A 23,321-nucleotide genomic window follows, 5' to 3' on the forward strand; every position below is an offset into this window, starting at 1 on the left:
AATACAAACGTTATTTTATTTGCCAAATCCCCCTCTCCACCTTGCCACAGCTTTGCTGTGGCGCCTACCTGCCCTTAGGGATATTGACAATTGAATCAACCCTTCAAGAGGCCCAGATTCTTCACCGGAGCTGAAGCAGACTACTTCAATGGGGAAAAACAAGTGCGCAATGGAAGCATGAAATTAGGCCCCGTCTACTATATTCAATGTTTCCCAGCCCCTGCTAACTGCACCAGAGCGGATCAACAAGCCATGTGGGGATATAATCCCCTAAAATGAAGCCATGTGTACTCCAAAAACAAATCAAATATTTGCCATCACAATAAAAAACGTTAAGTCTCACTTTCATATGAAAAAACATTTACCTCAAGTGTCATGTTTCCGGTCTCAGTAACGCCCTATCTTTATACTTAGGATTACTGCTTACCCTATCCCACATGGGGATACTGTCAGCCGTTTTCTGAATAATTCCACTTTCAGAAATATAAAAATGACTGAACATACCTTAATGCTTATAGCATGAAAATCGTTCCTCACACTGAAGTTTCTTAAGCACTCCTCAGTCATCTGTGAGAACTACTCTGGATCTTAGTTACAGCTGCTAAGATCATCAGTTTCCAGGCAGAAGTCTTCATCCATCTGCTGCCTGGCAATAAATAGCACTCACCGGTACCATTTAAAATAAAAAAGTCTTGCTTGAAGAAAATAAAACTAACATTTTATCACCTCTTTCACGTTACCCTTCCTGATCAGAGCCGGCAAAGAGAATGACTGGGGGGGTGGAGTCAAGGGAGGAGCTATATAGACAGCTCTGCTGTAGGTGCTCTTTGCCACTTCCTGTGAGGAAGGATAATATCCCACAAGTAAGGATGAAACTGTGGACTCGGTACATCTTGTAAAAGAAATAAACTATAATATGTATATTTATTATGCAGTAAGCAAAGTATTACAGAAATAAAGACTATGATTAAAAATATCATTAACAATAATATAAATCGGTTATTCATTACAAATCCTTATAAGTGCAGAGTATGCTAACAATTATATGCTTGCAATAGTAATATATCATTACATACCACTCCAACAGTCTTGACAGGTCTCTGTAATCAGGTGAAGGCTGAATGTCTCTAACCTTTATCAGGGGGCTTTATATATCTTTATTACAGCTAACAAAAAGTAGCTAAGGCCATATTTGGCTATCCTGTTCCTGTTATCCAAAATTCCTATATATTACTAATAGCCCAATGGACCATTACCAATGACCTATGATAAATATGAGTGTCGAACTACAAAGTACATGATAACCTTTAGGATATGCAGATTACCTATATGAGCAAGCTTATCATATGTTTTCATGAAAGTCCCATGTGGTTTGACATTTCCTTTCTTCAACCTTGTGGTTATGAGTTGGAGAAATAGAAAGAGGATGTATGAGGTCATCCATGTGCTAACTTTCACCTAGATTCATACAGGAAATTAAATACCAAAAGGATGTTCTTTTAATTTAAACTAAAAACAGTTTGGTATTAAAGCAGAAGTACTAGGGGGAAATGCATGTATAGCCTAGGGGATTTTACATGGAATTGTATGCATAGCCTGTGACAGCATAGATTGTTTTCTGATAAATGTAGTTCTGCCTCTGTACCATGTGACAGCTATCAGCCAATAACAGACTCATATTTTTATATAATGTGAACTCCTGCATATGCTAAGTAGGAGCCGGTGCCTCAGGTCATTTAAAAGGCTGTGTACAATTTAATAATGAAAATAAATTACAAACAGCAAACAGTTATTTCACATAAAAACTAAACCTAAAGGTGAAATTTCCCATACACTTTATACTATTTTATACACCGGTAAAACAAGTCATTAGAAACACATTAAAGGGGCAGCAAAGTCACAATTACACTTTTATGATTCAAAATTAAACAACTTTAGAATTTCCTTCTATTATCAAATAGGCTTATGTGCAACCCAGAAATAACAGGAGTCATCATTTGGATTGTTTATATTAAATCAGGTGATTTGGGACAATGCTTTGCATGATACAGTGCTGAGCTTGTTATTTACACCTAGCCCTAGATTGATGGGAGTTGTTATTTGACTTGATGTGCACTATTATCTGTTTGCACAATTATTAGCGGATCGCTTGCTAGTGCTGATTATATGTACTGTATAGATAAAAGTGTAAGGCTTTGTCCTGTTATTAATATACTGTATAGTCCTTAGTGCGTTTGACTTTTTTATATATACCGTATTGTTTCGCATATAGGCCGCACTTTTTCCCCTTGATTTGTAGCTTTAAATGTGCAGTGCGGCCTATATGTGGGGCGGGGCCTATAATTGGGTGCTTATCAGCAAAATTGTACTTGCGCAGTACAGCCAAACATCCGGTGCACTCTGTGGCCTTATGGGGATTGTAGTTCACTGGAGTTGGGTAGTTTTGCAATGTTTTGCAATAGTTAATTGGTTTGGATGATGAGCAGTATGCTAATATGCAGGAGCCACCGCTGTAAAGGTGTGCGAAGATGCGGTAATACTGTGCTGAGCACAGTGTAATTCGGAGAACAGGCTTATACAGCCGAACTTCCGGTGCACCCTGTGGCCTTATGGGGATTGTAGTCCACCGGATTGGATAGTTCTGCAATGTCTTGCAATAGTTCATGTGAGTCAGTTTTGCTACTGATGTTGTCAGAGAAGAAAGTGCTTTTTTTCCCCATCACATCATACCTGCTAAACCTGCTTATAATGTCCCAGTACATACCAAATTGCAGCTTTAATATGTTAAAATAAAAAAAGGAAAGATGCTGTACTCCTTAGTACTGGTAATTTCAAATGTGAAAAAAGCCTTTATTCAGCCATTACAGCTTTAATGGCTCAATAAATGTTTTTTTTTTCACATTTTAAATTACTGAGGAGTGTAGCATCTTTCCTTTGTTTGTTTTTCTATACTCTTGGTAAAGTGTAAAAGTATCCCCTGGGAGCTGACACCCTGCATTGGGACTCATTGCTTGCACATTTGTGTGTTTTCTTTAAAAATTGAATTTCTTTAAAATAGCACCAAACTTTAAGGGTGCGGCCTATATGCGGCACAATACAGTATTTTTAATTGTAATATATACCAAATTCAACCTTTAAGTATATATCTGTTATTTTAAGAGTGGACTAGATATTGTTTTCCCTAACCTTATAGCTGGTTATTTACCATTGCATATAGATATTCAGGATATTTTTTATGTTAGAATGAAGTCCAGGCTTACTTACTATGAGGAGGCCACTTGCATTGGTGGAGAGTTAAAGTGATTGTCAATCCTAGCGTTTGTGAAACAATTGGATTGACCATTGGAACAAATAAAGGGGACTTTGAGTCATGAAGTATAAAAACATAATTTATGTAAGAACTTACCTGATAAATTCATTTCTTTCATATTAGCAAGAGTCCATGAGCTAGTGACGTATGGGATATACATTCCTACCAGGAGGGGCAAAGTTTCCCAAACCTCAAAATGCCTATAAATACACCCCTCACCACACCCATAAATCAGTTTAACGAATAGCCAAGAAGTGGGGTGATAAGAAAAAAGTGCAAAAGCATAAAAAAATAAGGAATTGGAATAATTGTGCTTTATACAAAAAAATCATAACCACCACAAAAAAGGGTGGGTCTCATGGACTCTTGCTAATATGAAAGAAATGAATTTATCAGGTAAGTTCTTACATAAATTATGTTTTCTTTCATGTAATTAGCAAGAGTCCATGAGCTAGTGAAGTATGGGATAATAAATACCCAAGATGTGGAACTTCCACGCAAGAGTCACTAGAGAGAAAGGGATAAAATAAAGACAGCCAATTCCGCTGAAAAAATAATCCACAACCCAAATCAAAAAGTTTTTTTTTTATAATGAAAAAAACTGAAATTATAAGAAGAATAATCAAACTGAAACAGCTGCCTGAAGTACTTTTCTACCAAAAACTGCTTCAGAAGAAGAAAACACATCAAAATGGTAGAATTTAGTAAAAGTATGCAAAGAAGACCAAGTTGCCAAAGAAATGGCAGAGACCTTCTGACCTTTCCTGGAACCGGAAAAGATAACAAATAGACTAGAAGTCTTTCGGAAATTTTTAGTAGCTTCAACATAATATTTCAAAGCTCTAACTACATCCAAAGAATGTAACGATCTTTCCTTAGAATTCTTAGGATTAGGACACAATGAAGGAACCACAATTTCTCTACTAATGTTGTTAGAATTCACAACTTTAGGTAAAAATTTAAATGAAGTCCGCAACACTGCCTTATCCTGATGAAAAATCAGAAAAGGAGATTCACAAGAAAGAGCAGATAACTCAGAAACTCTTCTAGCAGAAGAGATGGCCAAAAGGAACAACACTTTCCAAGAAAGTAATTTAATATCCAGAGAATGCATAGGTTCAAATGGAGGAGCTTGTAAAGCCCCCAGAACCAAATTCAAACTCCAAGGAGGAGAGATTGACTTAATGACAGGTTTTATACGAACCAAAGCCTGTACAAAACAATGAATATCAGGAAGATTAGCAATCTTTCTGTGAAACAGCACAGAAAGAGCAGAAATTTGTCCTTTCAAAGAACTTGCAGACAAACCTTTATCCAGACCATCCTGAAGAAACTGTAAAATTCTAGGAATTCTAAAAGAATGCCAAGAGAATTTATGAGAAGAACACCAAGAAATGTAAGTCTTCCAGACTCGATAATATATCTTCCTAGACACAGATTTACGAGCCTGTAACATAGTATTAATTACGGAGTCAGAGAAACCTCTATGACTGAGAATCAAGCGTTCAATCTCCATACCTTCAAATTTAATGATTTGAGATCCTGATGGAAAAAAGGACCTTGAGATAGAAGGTCTGGTCTTAATGGAAGAGTCCAAGGTTGGCAAGTAGCCATCCGAACAAGATCCGCATACCAAAACCTGTGAGGCCATGCTGGAGCCACCAGCAGAACAAACGAACGCTCTTTTAGAATCTTGGAGATCACTCTTGGAAGAAGAACTAGAGGCAGAAAGATATAGGCAGGATGATACTTCCAAGGAAGTGACAATGCATCCACTGCCTCCGCCTGAGGATCCCTGGATCTGGACAGATACCAGGGAAGTTTCTTGTTTAGATGAGAGGCCATCAGATCTATTTCTGGAAGACCCCAGATTTGAACAATCTGAAGAAATACCTCTGGGTGAAGAGACCATTCGCCCGGATGTAACGTCTGGCGACTGAGATAATCCGCTTCCCAATTGTCTATACCTGGGATTTGAACCGCAGAAATTAGACAGGAGCTGGATTCCGCCCATACAAGTATCCGAGATACTTCTTTCATAGCCAGAGGACTGTGAGTCCCCCCTTGATGATTGACATATGCCACGGTTGTGACATTGTCCGTCTGAAAACAAATAAACGATTCTCTCTTCAGAAGAGGCCACGACTGAAGAGCTCTGAAAATCGCACAGAGTTCCAAAATGTTGATTGGTAATCTCGCCTCCTGAGATTCCCAAACCACCTGCGCTGTCAGAGACCCCCATACAGCTCCCCAACCTGTCAGACTCGCATCTGTTGAGATCACAGTCCAGGTTGGAAGAACAAAAGAAGCCCCTTGAACTAGACGATGGTGATTTGTCCACCATGTCAGAGAGTGTCGTACAATCCGATTTAAAGATATTAACTGTGATATCTTCGTATAATCCCTGCACCACTGGTTCAGCATACAAAGCTGAAGAGGTCGCATGTGAAAACGAGCAAAGGGGATCGCGTCCGATGCAGCAGTCATAAGACCTAGAATTTCCATGCATAAGGCTACCGAAGGGAATGATTGAGACTGAAGGTTTCGACAAGCTGAAACCAATTTCAGACGTCTCTTGTCCGTCAGAGACAAAGTCATGGACACTGAATCTATTTGGAAACCTAAAAAGGTTACCCTTGTCTGAGGAATCAATTAACTCTTTGGTAAATTGATCCTCCAACCATGTTCTTGAAGAAACGACACAAGTCGATTCGTATGAAATTCTGCTAAATGTGAAGACTGAGCAAGTACCAAGATATCGTCCAAATAAGGAAATACCACAATACCCTGTTCTCTGATTACAGATAGAAGGGCACCGAGAACCTTTGAAAAAATCCTTGGAGCTGTTGCTAGGCCGAACGGCAGAGCCACAAACTGGTAATGCTTGTCTAGAAAAGAGAATCTCAGAAACTGAAAGTGATCTGGATGAATCGGAATATGCAGATATTCATCTTGTAAATCTATTGTGGACATATAATGCCCTTGCTGAACAAAAGGCAGAATAGTCCTTATAGTTACCATTTAGAATGTTGGTATCCTTACATAACGATTCAATATTTTTAAATCCAGAACTGGTCTGAAGGAATTCTCCTTCTTTGGTACAATGAAAAGATTTGAGTAAAACCCCAGACCCTGCTCCAGAACTGGAACTGGCACAATTACTCCAGCCAACTCTAGATCTGAAACACATTTCAGAAATGCTTGAGCCTTCACTGGGTTTATTGGAATGCGAGAAAGAAAAATCTTCTTGCAGGAGGCCTTACCTTGAAACCTATTCTGTACCCTTGTGAAACAATGTTCTGAATCCAAAGACTGAATCGAATTGATCCAAATTTCTTTGAAAAAAACATAATTTATGTAAGAACTTACCTTATAAATTCATTTCTTTCATATTAGCAAGAGTCCATGAGCTAGTGACGTATGGGATATACATTCCTACCAGGAGGGGCAAAGTTTCCCAAACCTCAAAATGCCTATAAATACACCCCTCACCACACCCACAATTCAGTTTAACGAATAGCCAAGAAGTGGGGTGATAAGAAAGGAGCGAAAGCATCAAAAATAAGGAATTGGAATAATTGTGCTTTATACAAAAAAATCATAACCACCACAAAAAAGGGTGGGTCTCATGGACTCTTGCTAATATGAAAGAAATGAATTTATCAGGTAAGTTCTTACATAAATTATGTTTTCTTTCATGTAATTAGCAAGAGTCCATGAGCTAGTGACGTATGGGATAATAAATACCCAAGATGTGGAACTTCCACGCAAGAGTCACTAGAGAGGGAGGGATAAAATAAAGACAGCCAATTACGCTGAAAAATAATAATCCACAACCCAAAACAAAAGTTTTAATCTTAATAATGAAAAAAACTGAAATTATAAGCAGAGGAATCAAACTGAAACAGCTGCCTGAAGTACTTTTCTACCAAAAACTGCTTCAGAAGAAGAAAACACATCAAAATGGTAGAATTTAGTAAAAGTATGCAAAGAAGACCAAGTTGCTGCTTTGCAAATCTGATCAACAGAAGCTTCATTCCTAAACGCCCAGGAAGTAGAAACTGACCTAGTAGAATGAGCCGTAATTCTTTGAGGCGGGGATTTACCCGACTCCACATAAGCATGATGAATTAAAGACTTTAACCACGACGCCAAAGAAATGGGGGAGGCCTTCTGACCTTTTCTGGACCCAGAAAAGATAACAAATAGACTAGAAGTCTTTCTAAAATCTTTAGTAGCTTCAACATAATATTTCAAAGCTCTTACTACATCCAAAGAATGTAAAGATCTCTCCTTTGAATTTGTAGGATTATGACACAATGAAGGAACAACAATTTCTCTACTAATGTTGTTAGAATTCACAACCTTAGGTAAAAATTTAAATGAAGTCCGCAACACTGCCTTATCCTGATGAAAAATCAGAAAAGTAGATTCACAAGAAAGAGCAGATAACTCAGAAACTCTTCTAGCAGAAGAGATGGCCAAAAGGAACAGAACTTTCCAAGAAAGTAATTTAATGTCCAGAGAATGCATAGGTTCAAACGGAGGGGCTTGTAAAGCCCTCAGAACCAAATTAAGACTCCAAGGAGGAGAGATTGATTTAAAGACAGGTTTGATACGAACCAAAGCCTGTACAAAACAATGAATATCAGGAAGATTAGCAATCTTCTTGTGAAAAAGAACAGAAAGAGCAGAGATTTGTCCTTTCAAGGAACTTGCAGACAAACCTTTATCCAAACCATCCTGAAGAAACTGTAAAATTCTAGGAATTCTAAAAGAATGCCAAGAGAATTTATGAGAAGAACACCAAGAAATGTAAGTCTTCCAGACTCGATAATAAATCCTCCTAGACACAGATTTACGAGCCTGTAACATAGTATTAATTACTGAGTCAGAGAAACCTCTATGACTAAGAATCAAGCGTTCAATTTCCATACCTTCAAATTTAATGATTTGAGATCCTGATGGAAAAAAGGGCCTTGAGATAGAAGGTCTGGTCTTAACGGAAGAGTCCAAGGTTGGCAACTGGCCATCCGAATGAGATCTGCATACCAAAACCTGTGAGGCCATGCTGGAGCCACCAGCAGTACAAACGAACGTTCCATTAGAATTTTGGAAATCACTCTTGGAAGAAGAACTAGAGGCGGAAAGATATAGGCAGGATGATAATTCCAAGGAAGCGACAACGCGTCCACTGCCTCCGCCTGAGGATCCCTGGATCTGGACAGATACCTGGGAAGTTTCTTGTTTAGATGAGAGGCCATCAGATCTATTTCTGGAAGTCCCCAGATTTGAACAATCTGAAGAAATACCTCTGGGTGAAGGGACCATTCGCCCGGATGTAACGTCTGGCGACTGAGATAATCCGCTTCCCAATTGTCTACACCTGGGATGTGAACCGCAGAGATTAGACAGGAGCTGGATTCCGCCCATACAAGTATCCGAGATACTTCTTTCATAGCCTGAGGACTGTGAGTCCCACCCTGATGATTGACATATGCCACGGTTGTGACATTGTCTGTCTGAAAACAAATAAACGATTCTCTCTTCAGAAGAGGCCAGAACTGAAGAGCTCTGAAAATCGCACAGAGTTCCAAAATGTTGATTGGTAATCTCGCCTCCTGAGATTCCCAAACCCCCTGCGCTGTCAGAGATCCCCATACAGCTCCCCAACCTGATAGACTCGCATCTGTTGAGATCACAGTCCAGGTTGGACGAACAAAAGAAGCCCCTTGAACTAAACGATGGTGATCTATCCACCACGTCAGAGAGTGTAGTACATTGGGATTTAAGGATATTAATTGTGATATCTTTGTTAAAATCCCTGCACCATTGGTTCAGCATACAAAGAGGTCGCATGTGAAAACGAGCAAAGGGGATCGCGTCCGATGCAGCAGTCATGAGACCTAGAATTTCCATGCATAAAGCTACCGAAGGGAATGATTGAGACTGAAGGTTTTGACAGGCTGAAACCAATTTCAGACGTCTCTTTTCTGTTAGAGACAAGGTCATGAACACTGAATCTATTTGAAACCCCAAAAAGGTTACCTTTGTCTGAGGAATCAATGAACTCTTTGGTAAATTGATCCTCCAACTATGTCTTTGAAGAAACGACACAAGTTGATTCATATGAGATTCTGCAGAATGTGAAGACTGAGCAAGTACCAAGAATCGTCCAAATAAGGAAATACCGCAATACCCTGTTCTCTGATTACAGAGAGAAGGGCACCGAGAACCTTTGAAAAGATCCTTGGAGCTGTTGCTAGGCCAAACGGAAGGGCCACAAACTGGTAATGCTTGTCTAGAAAAGAGAATCTCAGAAACTGAAAGTGATCTGGATGAATCGGAATATGAAGATATGCATCCTGTAAATCTATTGTGGACATATAATGCCCTTGCTGAACAAAAGGCAGAATAGTCCTTATAGTTACCATTTTGAATGTTGGTATCCTTACATAACGATTCAATATCTTTAAATCCAGAACTGGTCTGAAGGAATTCTCCTTCTTTGGTACAATGAATAGATTTGAGTAAAACCCCAGACCCTGTTCCAGAACTGGAACTGGCACAATTACTCCAGCCAACTCGAGATCTGAAACACATTTCAGAAATGCCTGAGCCTTCACTGGATTTTTTGGAATGCGAGAGAGAAAAAATCTCTTCGCAGGCGGTCTTACCTTGAAACCTATTCTGTACCCTAGAGAAACAATGCTCTGAATCCAAAGACTGTGAATCGAATTGATCCAAATGTCTTTGAAAAATCGTAACCTGCCCCCTACCAGCTGAGCTGGAATGAGGGCCGCACCTTCATGTGGACTTGGGAGCTGGTTTTGACTTTCTAAAAGGCTTGGATTTATTCCAGATTGGAGAAGGCTTCCAAACAGCAACCGTTCCTTTAGGGGAAGGGTCAGGCTTCTGTTCCTTATTCTGACGAAAGGAACGAAAACAATTAGCAGCTCTATATTTACCTTTAGATTTTTTATCCTGAGGCAAAAAAGTTCCTTTCCCCCCAGTAACAGTTGAAATAATTGAATCCAACTGGGAACCAAATAATTTATTACCTTGGAAAGAAAGAGAAAGCAAAGTTGACTTAGAAGACATATCTGCATTCCAAGTTTTAAGCCATAAAGCTCTTCTAGCTAAAATAGCTAAAGACATATACCTGACATCAACTCTAATGATATCAAAGATGGCATCACAAATAAAATTATTAGCATGTTGAAGAAGTTTAACAATGCTATGAGCATTATGATCTGATACTTGTTGTGCTAAAGCCTCCAACCAAAAAGTGGAAGCGGCAGCAACATCAGCCAAAGAAATAGCAGGCCTAAGAAGATTACCTGAACATAAATAAGCTTTCCTTAGAAAGGATTCAATCTTCCTATCTAAAGGATCCTTAAAGGAAGTACTATCTGCTGTAGGAATAGTAGTACGTTTAGCAAGAGTAGAGATAGCCCCATCAACTTTAGGGATTTTGTCCCAAAACTCTAATCTGTCAGATGGCACAGGATAAAATTTCTTAAACCTTTGAGAAGGAGTAAAAGAATTACGTAGATTATTCCATTACCTAGAAATTACTTCAGAAATAGCATCAGGAACAGGAAAAACTTCTGGAATAACAATAGGAGGTTTAAAAACCGAATTTAAACGCTTAGTAGATTTAGTATCAAGAGGACTAGAATCCTCCATCTCTAATGCGATTAAAACTTCTTTAAGTAAAGAGCGAATAAATTCCATTTTAAATAAATATGAAGATTTATCAGTGTCAATATCTGAGACAGAATCCTCTGAACCAGAAATATCCTCATCAGAAACAGACAAATCAGAATGATGACGGTCATTTAAAAATTCATCTGAAAAATGAGAAGTTTTAAAAGACCTTTTACGTTTACTGGAAGGAGGAATAACAGACATAGCCTTCCTAATAGATTTAGAAACAAATTCTTTTATATTAACAGGAACATCCTGAGTATTAGATGTTGAAGGAACAGCAACAGGTAATGGTATATTACTAATGGAAATACTATCTGCATTAGCAAGCTTATCATGACATTCATCACAAACTACAGCCAGAGGAACAATCACCACAAGTTTACAGCAAATGCACTTAACTTTGGTAGAACCAGCATCAGGCAGCGTTTTTCCAGAAGTAGATTCAGATCCAGGGTCAATGTGAGACATCTTGCAATATGTAAAAGAAAAAACAACATATAAAGCAAAATTATCAAATTCCTTAAATGACAGTTTCAGGAATGGGAAAAAATGCCAATGAACAAGCCTCTAGCAACCAGAAGCAATGGAAAATGAGACTGAAATAATGTGAAATGAGACAAGAATGACGCCCACATTTTTTAGCGCCAAAAAAGACGCCCACATTATTGGCGCCTAAAATTTTTTGGCGCCAAGAATGACGCCACATCCGGTGACGCCGACATTTTTGGCGCAAAACGTCAAAAAAATGACGCAAACACGAACAACTTCCGGCGTCAAGTTTGACGCCGGAAATGACAATCAGAATTTTTTGCGCCAAAAAAGTATGCGTCAAGAATGACGCAATAAATTGAAGCATTTTCAGCCCCCGCGAGCCTAACAGCCCACAGGGAAAAAAGTCAATTTGAAACAATTTTTAAGGTAAGAAAAAAATGATTATTCATATGCATTATCCCAAATAATGAAACTGACTGTCTGAAATAAGGAATATTGATCATCCTGAATCATGGCAAATATAAGTTTAAAGACATATATTTAGAACTTTATAAATAAAGTGCCCAACCATAGCTTAGAGTGTCACAAAAAATAAGACTTACTTACCCCAGGACACTCATCTACATATAGTAGATAGCCAAACCAGTACTGAAACGAATCAGTAGAGGTAATGGTACATAAGAGTATATCGTCGATCTGAAAAGGGAGGTAAGAGATAAATCTCTACGACCGATAACAGAGAACCTATGAAATAGATCCCGTAGAAGGAGACCATTGAATTCAAATAGGCAATACTCTCTTCACATCCCTCTGACATTCACTGCACACTGAGAGGAAAACCGGGCTCCAGCCTGCTGCGAAGCGCATATCAACGTAGAATCTAGCACAAACTTACTTCACCACCTCCACGGGAGGCAAAGTTTGTAAAACTGAATTGTGGGTGTGGTGAGGGGTGTATTTATAGGCATTTTGAGGTTTGGGAAACTTTGCCCCTCCTGGTAGGAATGTATATCCCATACGTCACTAGCTCATGGACTCTTGCTAATTACATGAAAGAAACGTAATCTGCCCCCTACCAGCTGTGCTGGAATGAGGGCCGCACCTTCATGTGGACTTGGGAGCTGGCTTCGGCTTTCTGAAAGGCTTGGATTTATTCCAGACTGGAGATGGTTTCCAAACAGAAACCATTCCCTTAGGGGAAGGATCAGGCTTTTGTTCCATATTCTGACGAAAGGAATGAAAACGATTAGCAGCCCTATATTTACCTTTAGATTTTTTATCCTGAGGTAAAAAAGTCCCTTTCCCCCCAGTAACAGTTGAAATAATAGAATCCAACTGGGAACCAAACAATTTATTACCTTGGAAAGAAAGGGAAAGCAAAGTTGACTTAGAAGTCATATCTGCATTCCAAGTTTTAAGCCATAAAGCTCTTCTAGCTAAAATAGCTAAAAACATATACCTGACATCAACTCTAATGATATCAAAGATGGCATCACAAATAAAGTTATTAGCATGTTGAAGAAGTTTAACAATGCTATGAGAATTATGATCTGACACTTGTTGTTCCAAAGCCTCCAACCAAAAAGTGGAAGCTGCCGCAACATCAGCCAAAGAAATAGCAGGCCTAAGAAGATTACCTGAACATAAATAAGCTTTCCTTAGAAAGGATTCAATCTTCCTATCTAAAGGATCCTTAAAGGAAGTACTATCTGCCGTAGGAATAGTAGTACGTTTAGCAAGAGTAGAGATAGCCCCATCAACTTTAGGGATTTTGTCCCAAAACTCTAATCTGTCAGATGGCACAGGATACAATTTCTTAAACCTTTTAGAAGGAGTAAAAGAATTACCCAGATTAATCCATTCCCTAGAAATCACTTCAGGTCATTTCCTTAAGCTACAGCCCCGGATTTACCTAGACTATCGGTAATGTATTTAGTCTGTATACAGCAAGGTACAACAGCACTCATATAGATTAACTACTGTGCAGCACAGCCCTATTTTATTTAAGAGTAGCCAAATTGGGGCCTTAATGTTAATAGTTATGAATGTTAAGCTTGTTCCAGTATTTTTGCCTCATATCTATATCACTTACACATTGGGGTATTTCTCATGACTGTATGCTAACACTCTCCATTATTTATACACATTGTTAGAGTGAATAAGGACACCAAAGGTTTACATCTCTGCTTCCATGTTTTCATAGTATCCCTAGATATCTGCATACATCAAGCTTAGGCGGATAATACTATATCTCTATTACAAGGATGATGGGGTATGTTGTAACGACTGTACAAGATAACGTAACCCTATGTGAGTTCCGATAGTAAGATTAGCATAGAACAATGAGGCTTGTACTACATCTTCAAAGCGTTTGCATGTAATCTCGCCTGGATCACTTGTGTGTTTCACTCTGGATATTATAACACATTAATCTCTACGCAACCCTTGCACAGTATATTTCTTATTATGGGATGTTGACTACATTATATGTCTAAGCTATCTATCTTATGTAAGAAAGTTTTACAATATCAGTGCACCAACTGAGTCAGCGATTAGAGTAGTGTATGCGCTAAGTTTACTCCAGTATATATTGCCTTACAAGATGTTGTTACCTGGTTATCTAGATCTACGCACACATGCTAAACACTGCTAATATTTAATACTGGGTCCCTATCGGTAAATGTAGGGGATGTTTCCCCCACTGTGGTGCCTTTTATCAGACAATAAGTAAATTCTAGCACCTCCCTTCGGATTTGGCTGTTCCTGAAACCTCTCTATAATCCTATCCACAATACTAGTACTTATATAACTGTTGAATATGCTATCCAGCAAAGTTAGAGTAACTTATTGCTGGACTATCTCCCGCCCCCCCCACCACCATTCTTGTGCGGTAGGGACGAATACTTTCTCCTCCGCACTCTCTTCTGGTAGAGTTGAGCAGTCTCTACCCAGTCCAAAGTCCTAAGCCTATGTTTTCCCCTGCATACATGTGAAAAGGCTCTTCGGGCCCCAATATAGGAAATTCTCCTTTGTTTATTGTATTTTGGTTAATCAAAGAGTTTCGGAACTACAGTTTCATTAATGTTCAAGTTTCTATTAATGTTCAGTATGAATGTCAATCTATCCTTATAGTGGCAACTGTGATCAGTTCTGGTACATCACTGATATCATTTAGTAGAGTAATTTTGATAGCGTTGTTTTGTACTTTATGTGTATGTTTATTTATTTCACTCAAAGTTTGCCTATAATCTATATACAATAACAAGCTAGCATATGACGAGGACTCTTTGAATTTCTATAGATGTCTTCAGATTGATCCTTGCCACCAGATCCCATGAGCGGATCTCTAATATATTGAAGACGCCAGAGTGTTTAAATATTGAGAATCTTTACCCCTGTAAGATTTGTCTTCAGATAAGTACTAATTTCCAGGTCCCATAAGTGGATCTATTTTTCTTTGTTGACACATGTTTGTCGTACTATTAAGTTATAAAATGAGGCTCCATTAGGGTCAATACCGTGTTCCTACTACTGTCTACTGTATTTATGTTTGAATGATGGAACTGATGTCATGCAATTTTGTTTGAGATATTGCCCTACCTACTATGTCTGTACTTTGATGTATTTTATTGCCTCAATAAAAACATTTAAAAAAAAAAAAAAAAAAAGAGTCACTAGAGAGGGAGGGATAAAATAAAGACAGCCAATTCCGCTGAAAAATTAATCCACTACCCAAATCAAAAAAGTTTCAATTTTTATAATGAAAAAAACTGAAAATATAAGCAGAAGAATCAAACTGAAACAGCTGCCTGAAGTACCATTCTACCAAAACTGCTTCAAAAGAAGAGAAAACATCAAAATGGTAGAACATAGTAAAAGTATGCAAAGAAGACCAAGTCATTGCTTTGCAAATCTGATCAACAGAAGCTTCATTCTTAAAAAGCCCAGGAAGTAGAAACTTACCTAGTAGAATGAGCCATAATCCTCCGAGGCGGGAATCCACCCGACTCCAAATAAACATGATGAATCAAAAGTTTAAGCAAGATGCCAAATAAATGGCAGAAGCCTTTTGACCTTCCTAACACCAGAAAAGATAACAAATAGACTAGAAGACTATCTGAAATCTGAATAGCTTAAACATAAGATTTCAAAACTCTTACCATATCCAAAGAATGTAAGAATCTTACCAAAGAAGTCTTAGTAAAAGACAATAATTCCTCCCTAATGTTGATAGAAATCACAACTTTAGGTAAAAATTGAAATGAGGATAGCAAAAACCACCTTATCCTGATGAACAAATCAGAAAAAGGAGACTCACAAGAAAAAACAGATAATTAAAAATTGTTCTAGCTGAAGAGATGTCTAAAAAGAACAATACTTTCCATGAAAGTAAATAATGTCTAGAAAAAACATATGCTCAAATAGAAGAGCCTGTAAAGCCTTTAGAACCAAAATAAAACTCCAAGGAGGAGAAATTGGCTTAATGACAGGTTTGATAAGAACCAAAGCCTGAACAAAATAATGAATAACAGGAAGGAACACTGCCTTACCCTGATGAAAAATCAGAAAAGGAGATCCACAAGAAAGAGCAGAAAAACTCAGAAACTCTTCTAGCAGAAGAGATAACCAAAAAGAACAATACTTTCCAAGAAAGTAATTTTAATGTCCAGAGAACGCAAAGGTTCAAACGGAGAAGCCTGTAAAGCCCTCAGTACCAAATTGAGACTCCAAGGAGGAGATATTGACTTAATGACAGGCTTGATACAAACCAAAGCCTGTACAAAACAATGAATATCAGAATGAATAGCAATCTTTCTGTGAAAAAGAACAGAAAGAGTAGAGATTTGTCCTTTCAAATAACTTGCAGACAAAACCAACCTGAAAAATTGTAAAATTCTAGGAATTCTAAAAGAATGCCAAAAGAATTTATGAGAAGAACACCAAGAAATGAAAGTCTTCCAAACTCGATAATAAATCTTTCTAGAGACAGATTTACAAACCTGTAACATAGTATTAATCACTGAGTCAGAGAAACCTCTATGACTAAGAATCAAACGTTCAATCTCCATATCTTCAAATTAAATGATTTGAGATCCTGATGGAAAAATGGGCCTTGAGATAAAAGGTCTGGTCTTAACGGAAATGTCCAAGGTTGGCAACGGGCCATCCGAATGAGATCTGCATACCAAAACCTGTGAGGCCATGCTGGAACCACCAGCAGTACAAACGAACGCTCCATTAGAATTTTTGAAGAACTAGAGGCGGAAGATATAGACAGAATGATAATTCCAAGGAAGTGTCAATGCATACGCTACTTCTGCCTGAGGATCCCCGGACCTGAAATAGGCTCCTGGGAAATTCCTTGTTAAGACGAGAGGCCAACAGATCTATTTCTGGAAGCCCTCACATCTGAAAAATTGAAAAACATATCTGGGTAAAAGACCATTCTCCCGGATGTAAAGCTTGAATAACAGAGATAATCCGCTTCCCAAACGTCTATACCTGGGAAAAGGACCCCAGAATTTAGATAGGAGCTGGATTTAGCCCAAGCAAATATCCGAGATACTTTTGTCACAGTCTAAAGACTGATAGTCACACCCTGATGATTGACCACAGATGTGATAATGTCTGAAAAAAACAATAAACGTCTCTTCTTCAAAAGAAACCAACTGAAGAACTCTGGGAATGCAGGAAGTTCCAAAATATCAAATGGTAATCTCGCCTCCTGAGATTTCCAAACCCCTTGTGCTGACAGAGAACCTCAGACAGCCTCCCAACCTAAAAGACTTGCATCTATAGAGATCATGGTCCAGGTTGAAAGAATCGAAGAGACCTGTAGAACTAAATGATGGTGATCTTAACCACCGAATCAAAGATAGATAAACATAGAATTCGAAGATTTAAAAAGTGAAATCCTAGAATCCCTGCACCATTATGCAGCATAAAAAACTGGAAAGGTTTTCTATGAAAATGAGCAAAGGGAAATGAATCCAATGCTGCAGCCATAAGACCTAAATTTCCATGCATATATAGCAACTGAAGGAAATAATAGAGACTGAAGGTACCGACAGACAAAACCCAATAAGAAAAAAATCACTTATTTGTTAGAGACAAAGACAGTGACACAATCTATCTGGAAACCGAAAAAAAGGTGACCCTTGTGTGAGGAATCAAGAGCTTTTGATAAAAAGATCCTCTAACCATGTCTTGAAAAAACAAAATTGAATCATATGAGATTCCGTAGTCTCAGAAAATAAAATAATCTGAATGAAAACAGAAATGAAGATATGCATCTATTGTATCTAATGAAAACAAATAATGCTATCACTGACCAAAAAAAGTCAGAATAGACCATAAAAATACCAATCTAAAAGATGGTACATTTATATAAAAAAAAAAGATTTTCTATCTTTGGAATAATGAATAGTTTGAATAAAACCCCAAAACCCAGATCCTAAAAATGGAACTGGAATAAATACCCCAGAAGATTCCAGATCTGAGCAGCGCTTGATCCTCAACAGGACCATTTAAAAAGAAAATAAATACTATTTTGCTATAGAAACAATAGCATAATTTAGCAGGAGAAGAGATAGCCCCATTAAATTGGAGAACCCTCAAAATTGAATTATAATATATATAATTTAAAACCTGAAAAAATTGTCAGCCTATTCCATTCCCTAGTATGAAGGAATGGAAAAAAACCTCTGAAGACACAGAAGATAAAATAAGCAGAAATAAAATGTTAGCTAGTTTTGAAAAAGAACTAGTTACCTCAATATCCAAAATAATCAACACCTTTTCAACAAAAAACAAATGTACTCTAATAAAAAATAAAAAAGTAGATTTGTTAGTGTCAATATCTGATGAAGAAAAGTTCTGAAAGAGAAAAAACATCATCAGAGAAGGATAATTCAGTATGTTGTTGGTCATTTGAAACTTCATCAAAAAGAAGTTTGAAAAAGACCTAAAAAAATTTTTAATAGAAGGCGCAAAGTCAGACAAAGCCTTAACCTAGAATCATAAAAATATTCTTATAAATTTTCTAAGTATATCTTGTACATAAGATGTAAAAAGAAAAGCAATACATAAAGCATAAATACTAATGGATTCTGCATGTAAAAGTTTATCATGATAACTTATTACAAACCATAGCTAAAGATAAAGATTCATAACATTTAAAATAAATGAACTTAGCTTTGGTAGGACTTCTTAGTCAACAGGAATCCCTCAGTATGTTCTGATCCAGGAATAATTTATGGAAAATCTTGCAATATGTAATAGAAAAAAACAACATATAAAGCAAAATTATCAAATTCCTTAAATGACAGTTTCAGGAATGGGAAAAAATGCAAAACAAACAAGCCTCTAGCAACCAGAAGCAACAAAAAAGTGAGACTAAAATAATGTGAAAAAAAGTGGCGCCAAGTATGACGCCCACATTTTTTGGCGCTAAGTATGACGCCCACATTTTTTGGCGCCAAGTATGACGCCCACATTTTTTGGCGCCAAGTATGACGCCCACACTTTTTGGCGCAAAAAAAATCTGTAACACACATGTGTCAAAAATGACGCAACCACGTGTAAACTTCCGGCGTCAACTATGGCGCCGGAAATGACAAAATTTTGCGCCAAAAAAGTTTGCGCCAAGAATGACGCAATAAATTAAAGCATATTCTGCCCCCGCAAGCCTAACAGCCCACAAGGAAAAAAGTCAATTAGAAAATTTCTTTAAGGTAAGAAAAAATATTTTATTCATATGCATTTTCCCAAATAATGAAACTGACAGTCTGAAAGAAGGAATACTGATTATCCTGAATCATGGCAAATATAAGTTTAAAGACATATATTTAGAACTTTACGTATAAAGTGCCCAACCATAGCTTAGAGTGTCACAAAAAATAAGACTTACTTACCCCAGGACACTCATCTACATATAGCAGATAGCCAAACCAGTACTGAAACGAGAATCAGTAGAGGTAATGGTATATAAGAGTATATCGTCGATCTGAAAAGGGAGGTAAGAGATGAATCTCTACGACCGATAACAGAGAACCTATGAAATAGATCCCGTAGAAGGAGACCATTGAATTCAAATAGGCAATACTCTCTTCACATCCCTCTGACATTCACTGCACTCTGAGAGGAAAACCGGGCTCCAGCCTGCTGTGAAGCGCATATCAACGTAGAATCTAGCACAAACTTACTTCACCACCTCCACGGGAGGCAAAGTTTGTAAAACTGAATTGTGGGTGTGGTGAGGGGTGTATTTATAGGCATTTTAAGGTTTGGGAAACTTTGCCCCTCCTGGTAGGAATGTATATCCCATACGTCACTAGCTCATGGACTCTTGCTAATTACATGAAAGAAATATCATTCCAGATGGTTGTAATACAGAAGGAAAAACAAAATCAAAGGCAGTTAATCTCTAATGCTGAAGTTCAGATATCAACAGGGAATTTGTTAAGTGATACAGTGTTAATTGTCAGTGAAATATCAGATATCAATGATGAAGAAATAAAAGCAGTAACAATACTTAATTATTTAAAGGGACAGTTAACCAGAATTGTTGTTGTTTAAAAAGAAAGATAATCCCTTCATTACCCATTCCCCAGTTTTGTATAACCAACACAGTTATAGAAATATACTTTTTACCTCTGTGATAACCTTGCATCTAAGCCTCTGCAGACTGCCCCCTTCTTTAAGTTCTTTTGACAGACATGCATTTTAGCCAGTCAGTGCTGGCTCCAGGGTAACTTCACGTGCATGAGCTCAATGTTATCTATATGAAACACATGAACTAATGCCCTCTAGTGGTCAAAATGCATTCAGATTAGAGGCAGCCTTCAATGTCTAAGAAATTAGCATATGAACCTCCTAGAATTAGCTTTCAACTAAGAATACAAAGCGAACAAAGCATAATTGGTGATAAAAGTAAATTGGAAAGCTTTCTTTGGACTTGACCCTGTCCCTTTAACAGCTATGAGGTTAAATCTGCAAGAGGGGCAGATAGATATAACACTGTAAAATGTTACTGATATTGTTACAGATTCAACAACCATATCAATATGTTTCACAGTATTGTGATAGCTGGGAATATACTGAAACAGAAAACTGTATTGATTGAGGGTACTTAGTATGTAAAAATATCTATAAACAAAAACCTTGTGGTGTTGATAAACAAGACTTTGATTGTACTGTTAAAGTTACACCTGTTAATCCACCATACACTCGCATAGAACCAATTCATAATGGATCATATGTTGTGATTACTAGTCAAAATGATTGTAATATCCCTATGTTGCAAGCTACAATAACAGCTAATCAATCTGTGGAGTGTTATAATACAATTTTAAAGGGACAGTCAACACCAGAATTTTTGTTGCTTTAAAAGATAGATAATCCCTTAATTACCAATTCCCCAGTTTTGCATAACCAACACAGTTATAATTATACATGTTTTACCTCTGTAATTACCTTGTATCTAAGCCTCAGCAGACTGGCCCCTTATTTCAGTTCTTTTGACAGACTTGCATTTTAGCCAATCAGAGCTGTCTCCATGGTAAATTCACATGCATGAGCTCAATGTTATCTATATGAAATATGTGAACTAATGCCCTCTAGTGGTGAAAACTATCAAAATGCATTTAGATTAAAGGCAGCCTTCAAGGTCTAAGAAATTAGCACATGAACCTCCTAGGTTTAGCTTTCAACTAAGAATACCAAGAGAACAAAGCAAAATTGGTGATAAAAGTAAATTGGAAAGTTGTTTAAAATTACATGCCCTATTTGAAACATGAAATTTTTTTTGGACTTGACTGGGATCTTTTCCAGATAAGCCCCGCCACTAATGCAAACAGTGCACGCGCCAAAAGTTAAGCCCCGCCACTTTTGCCAGCTCCAATGTAATGCACGCACGCAACAGTGACGTATTACAATTTGCAATAAAAACAATGAACTTTCTTACGCTTTCGACTGTCGTTCATGACAAGGAGACGGCAATACTTTTTTTGCAAACACACGGAGTGATCCATCAGCAACGTTTATGCAACAATGGGCACCAAATGACACTTTCCACTGTTTCTGACAGGTGGAGGTGTAATCAGGGATAGGCAAGGTGTCCGTACACGGACACTGGTGTCCGTGACTAGCCCTTGCAGTGTCCGCCACAACCTTAGTATATCTTTTTCTTTCTGATTAAATAATAGGAATAAAAAAAAATAGGTAGTGTAAATAAAGTTAGTGGCTTGTCAAGAGACTGCTAGCAATATTGGGTGATAAGTTATGGAATAAATAAAGCCTGAGTGAAATACTGGATGTATCTGCATCTATATAATAACACCCAGCTCTATACAAAGACACAGTAGTGACACTGGCACATGCATAGCCAGACAAGGGCTGGTTATAGGATCAGTGGTATCTGCATCAGTATTATAACACCCAGCTCTATGTAAAGACACAGTAGTGACACTGGCACATGCGTAGCCAGACAAGGGCTGGTTATAGGATCAGTGGTATCTGCATCAGTATTATAACACCCAGCTCTATGTAAAGACACAGTAGTGACACTGGCACATGCGTAGCCAGACAAGGGATGGTTATAGGATCAGTGATATCTGCATCAGTATAATAACACCCAGCACTATATAATGACACAGTAGTGACACTGGCACATGGGTATAGCCAGACAAGGGCTGGTTAAAGGATCAGTGGTATCTGCATCAGTATTATAACACCCAGCTCTAAGTAAAGACACAGTAGTGACACTGGCACATGGGTATAGCCAGAGGAGGGCTGGTTATAGGATCAGTGGTATCTGCATCAGTATAATAACACCCAGCACTATATAATGACACAGTAGTGATACTGGCACATGGGTATAGCCAGATGAGGGCTGGTTATAGGATCAGTGGTATCTGCATCAGTATAATAACACCCAGCTCTATATAATGACACAGTAGTGACACTGGCACATGGGTATAGCAAGAGGAGGGCTGGTTATAGGATCAGTGGTATCTGCATCAGTATTATAACACCCAGCACTATATAATGACACAGTAGTGACACTGGCACATGGTTAAAGCCAGAGGAGGGCTGGTTATAGGATCAGGGGTATCTGCATCAGTATAATAACACCCAGCACTATATAATGACACAGTAGTGACACTGGCTCATGGTTAAAGCCAGAGGAGGGCTGGTTATAGGATCAGGGGTATCTGCATCAGTATAATAACACCAAGCATTATAAAATAATGTTTTTAATTTCAAATGTACCTTGGTGTCCTTCACTAAGGTCTGTACTTTGGAAAATGTCCGCCACAGCCTTTGTCTGTGCCTATCCCTGGGTGTAATGCACGACAGTGTCGTCAAGAAATCGCTCTTAGAAAGGGAACTTGGCTGGAACGGTCTAGGATGGAGTTCAGGACAGTAATTCTATTTATTTATTGCTGGTCTAAAAATCTGACAAGTATGAAATTCTGCTCTGAGGAATTATCTATTGGCCACACAACCGCTGTTGACTGGAAGAACTTTCTTCGCGAAATTTGTGCCTGGCGTCTTTTGCAGAATCCAACTATTGTCGGTGGGCCAGGTCTACACGTCGAGATCGATGAAACGCTAATATCTCGCCGTAAAAACAACGCAGGGCGAGTCCTTCCCCAGCAGTGGATTTTCGGAGGGATCTGCAGGGAGAGTAAAGAAGTGTTCATGTATGCAGTTCCAGATCGAACTGCGGACACTCTGATGCACACAATACAGGCCTGCATAGCTCCCGGCTCAATCATCATTTCCGATATGTGGCCATCATACA

The 23,321-nt window shown here is 38.1% G+C and overlaps 1 pseudogene; it reads right to left on the bottom strand.

Moving 5' to 3' along the window:
• LOC128661334 (zinc finger protein 208-like) overlaps positions 1-23,321 on the bottom strand; it is a 119,231-nt pseudogene that overhangs the window by 20,724 nt on the left and 75,186 nt on the right.

The sequence above is a fragment of the Bombina bombina genome, chromosome 5 (genome assembly GCF_027579735.1).
Source record: "Bombina bombina isolate aBomBom1 chromosome 5, aBomBom1.pri, whole genome shotgun sequence".
Lineage (NCBI taxonomy): Eukaryota > Metazoa > Chordata > Amphibia > Anura > Bombinatoridae > Bombina > Bombina bombina.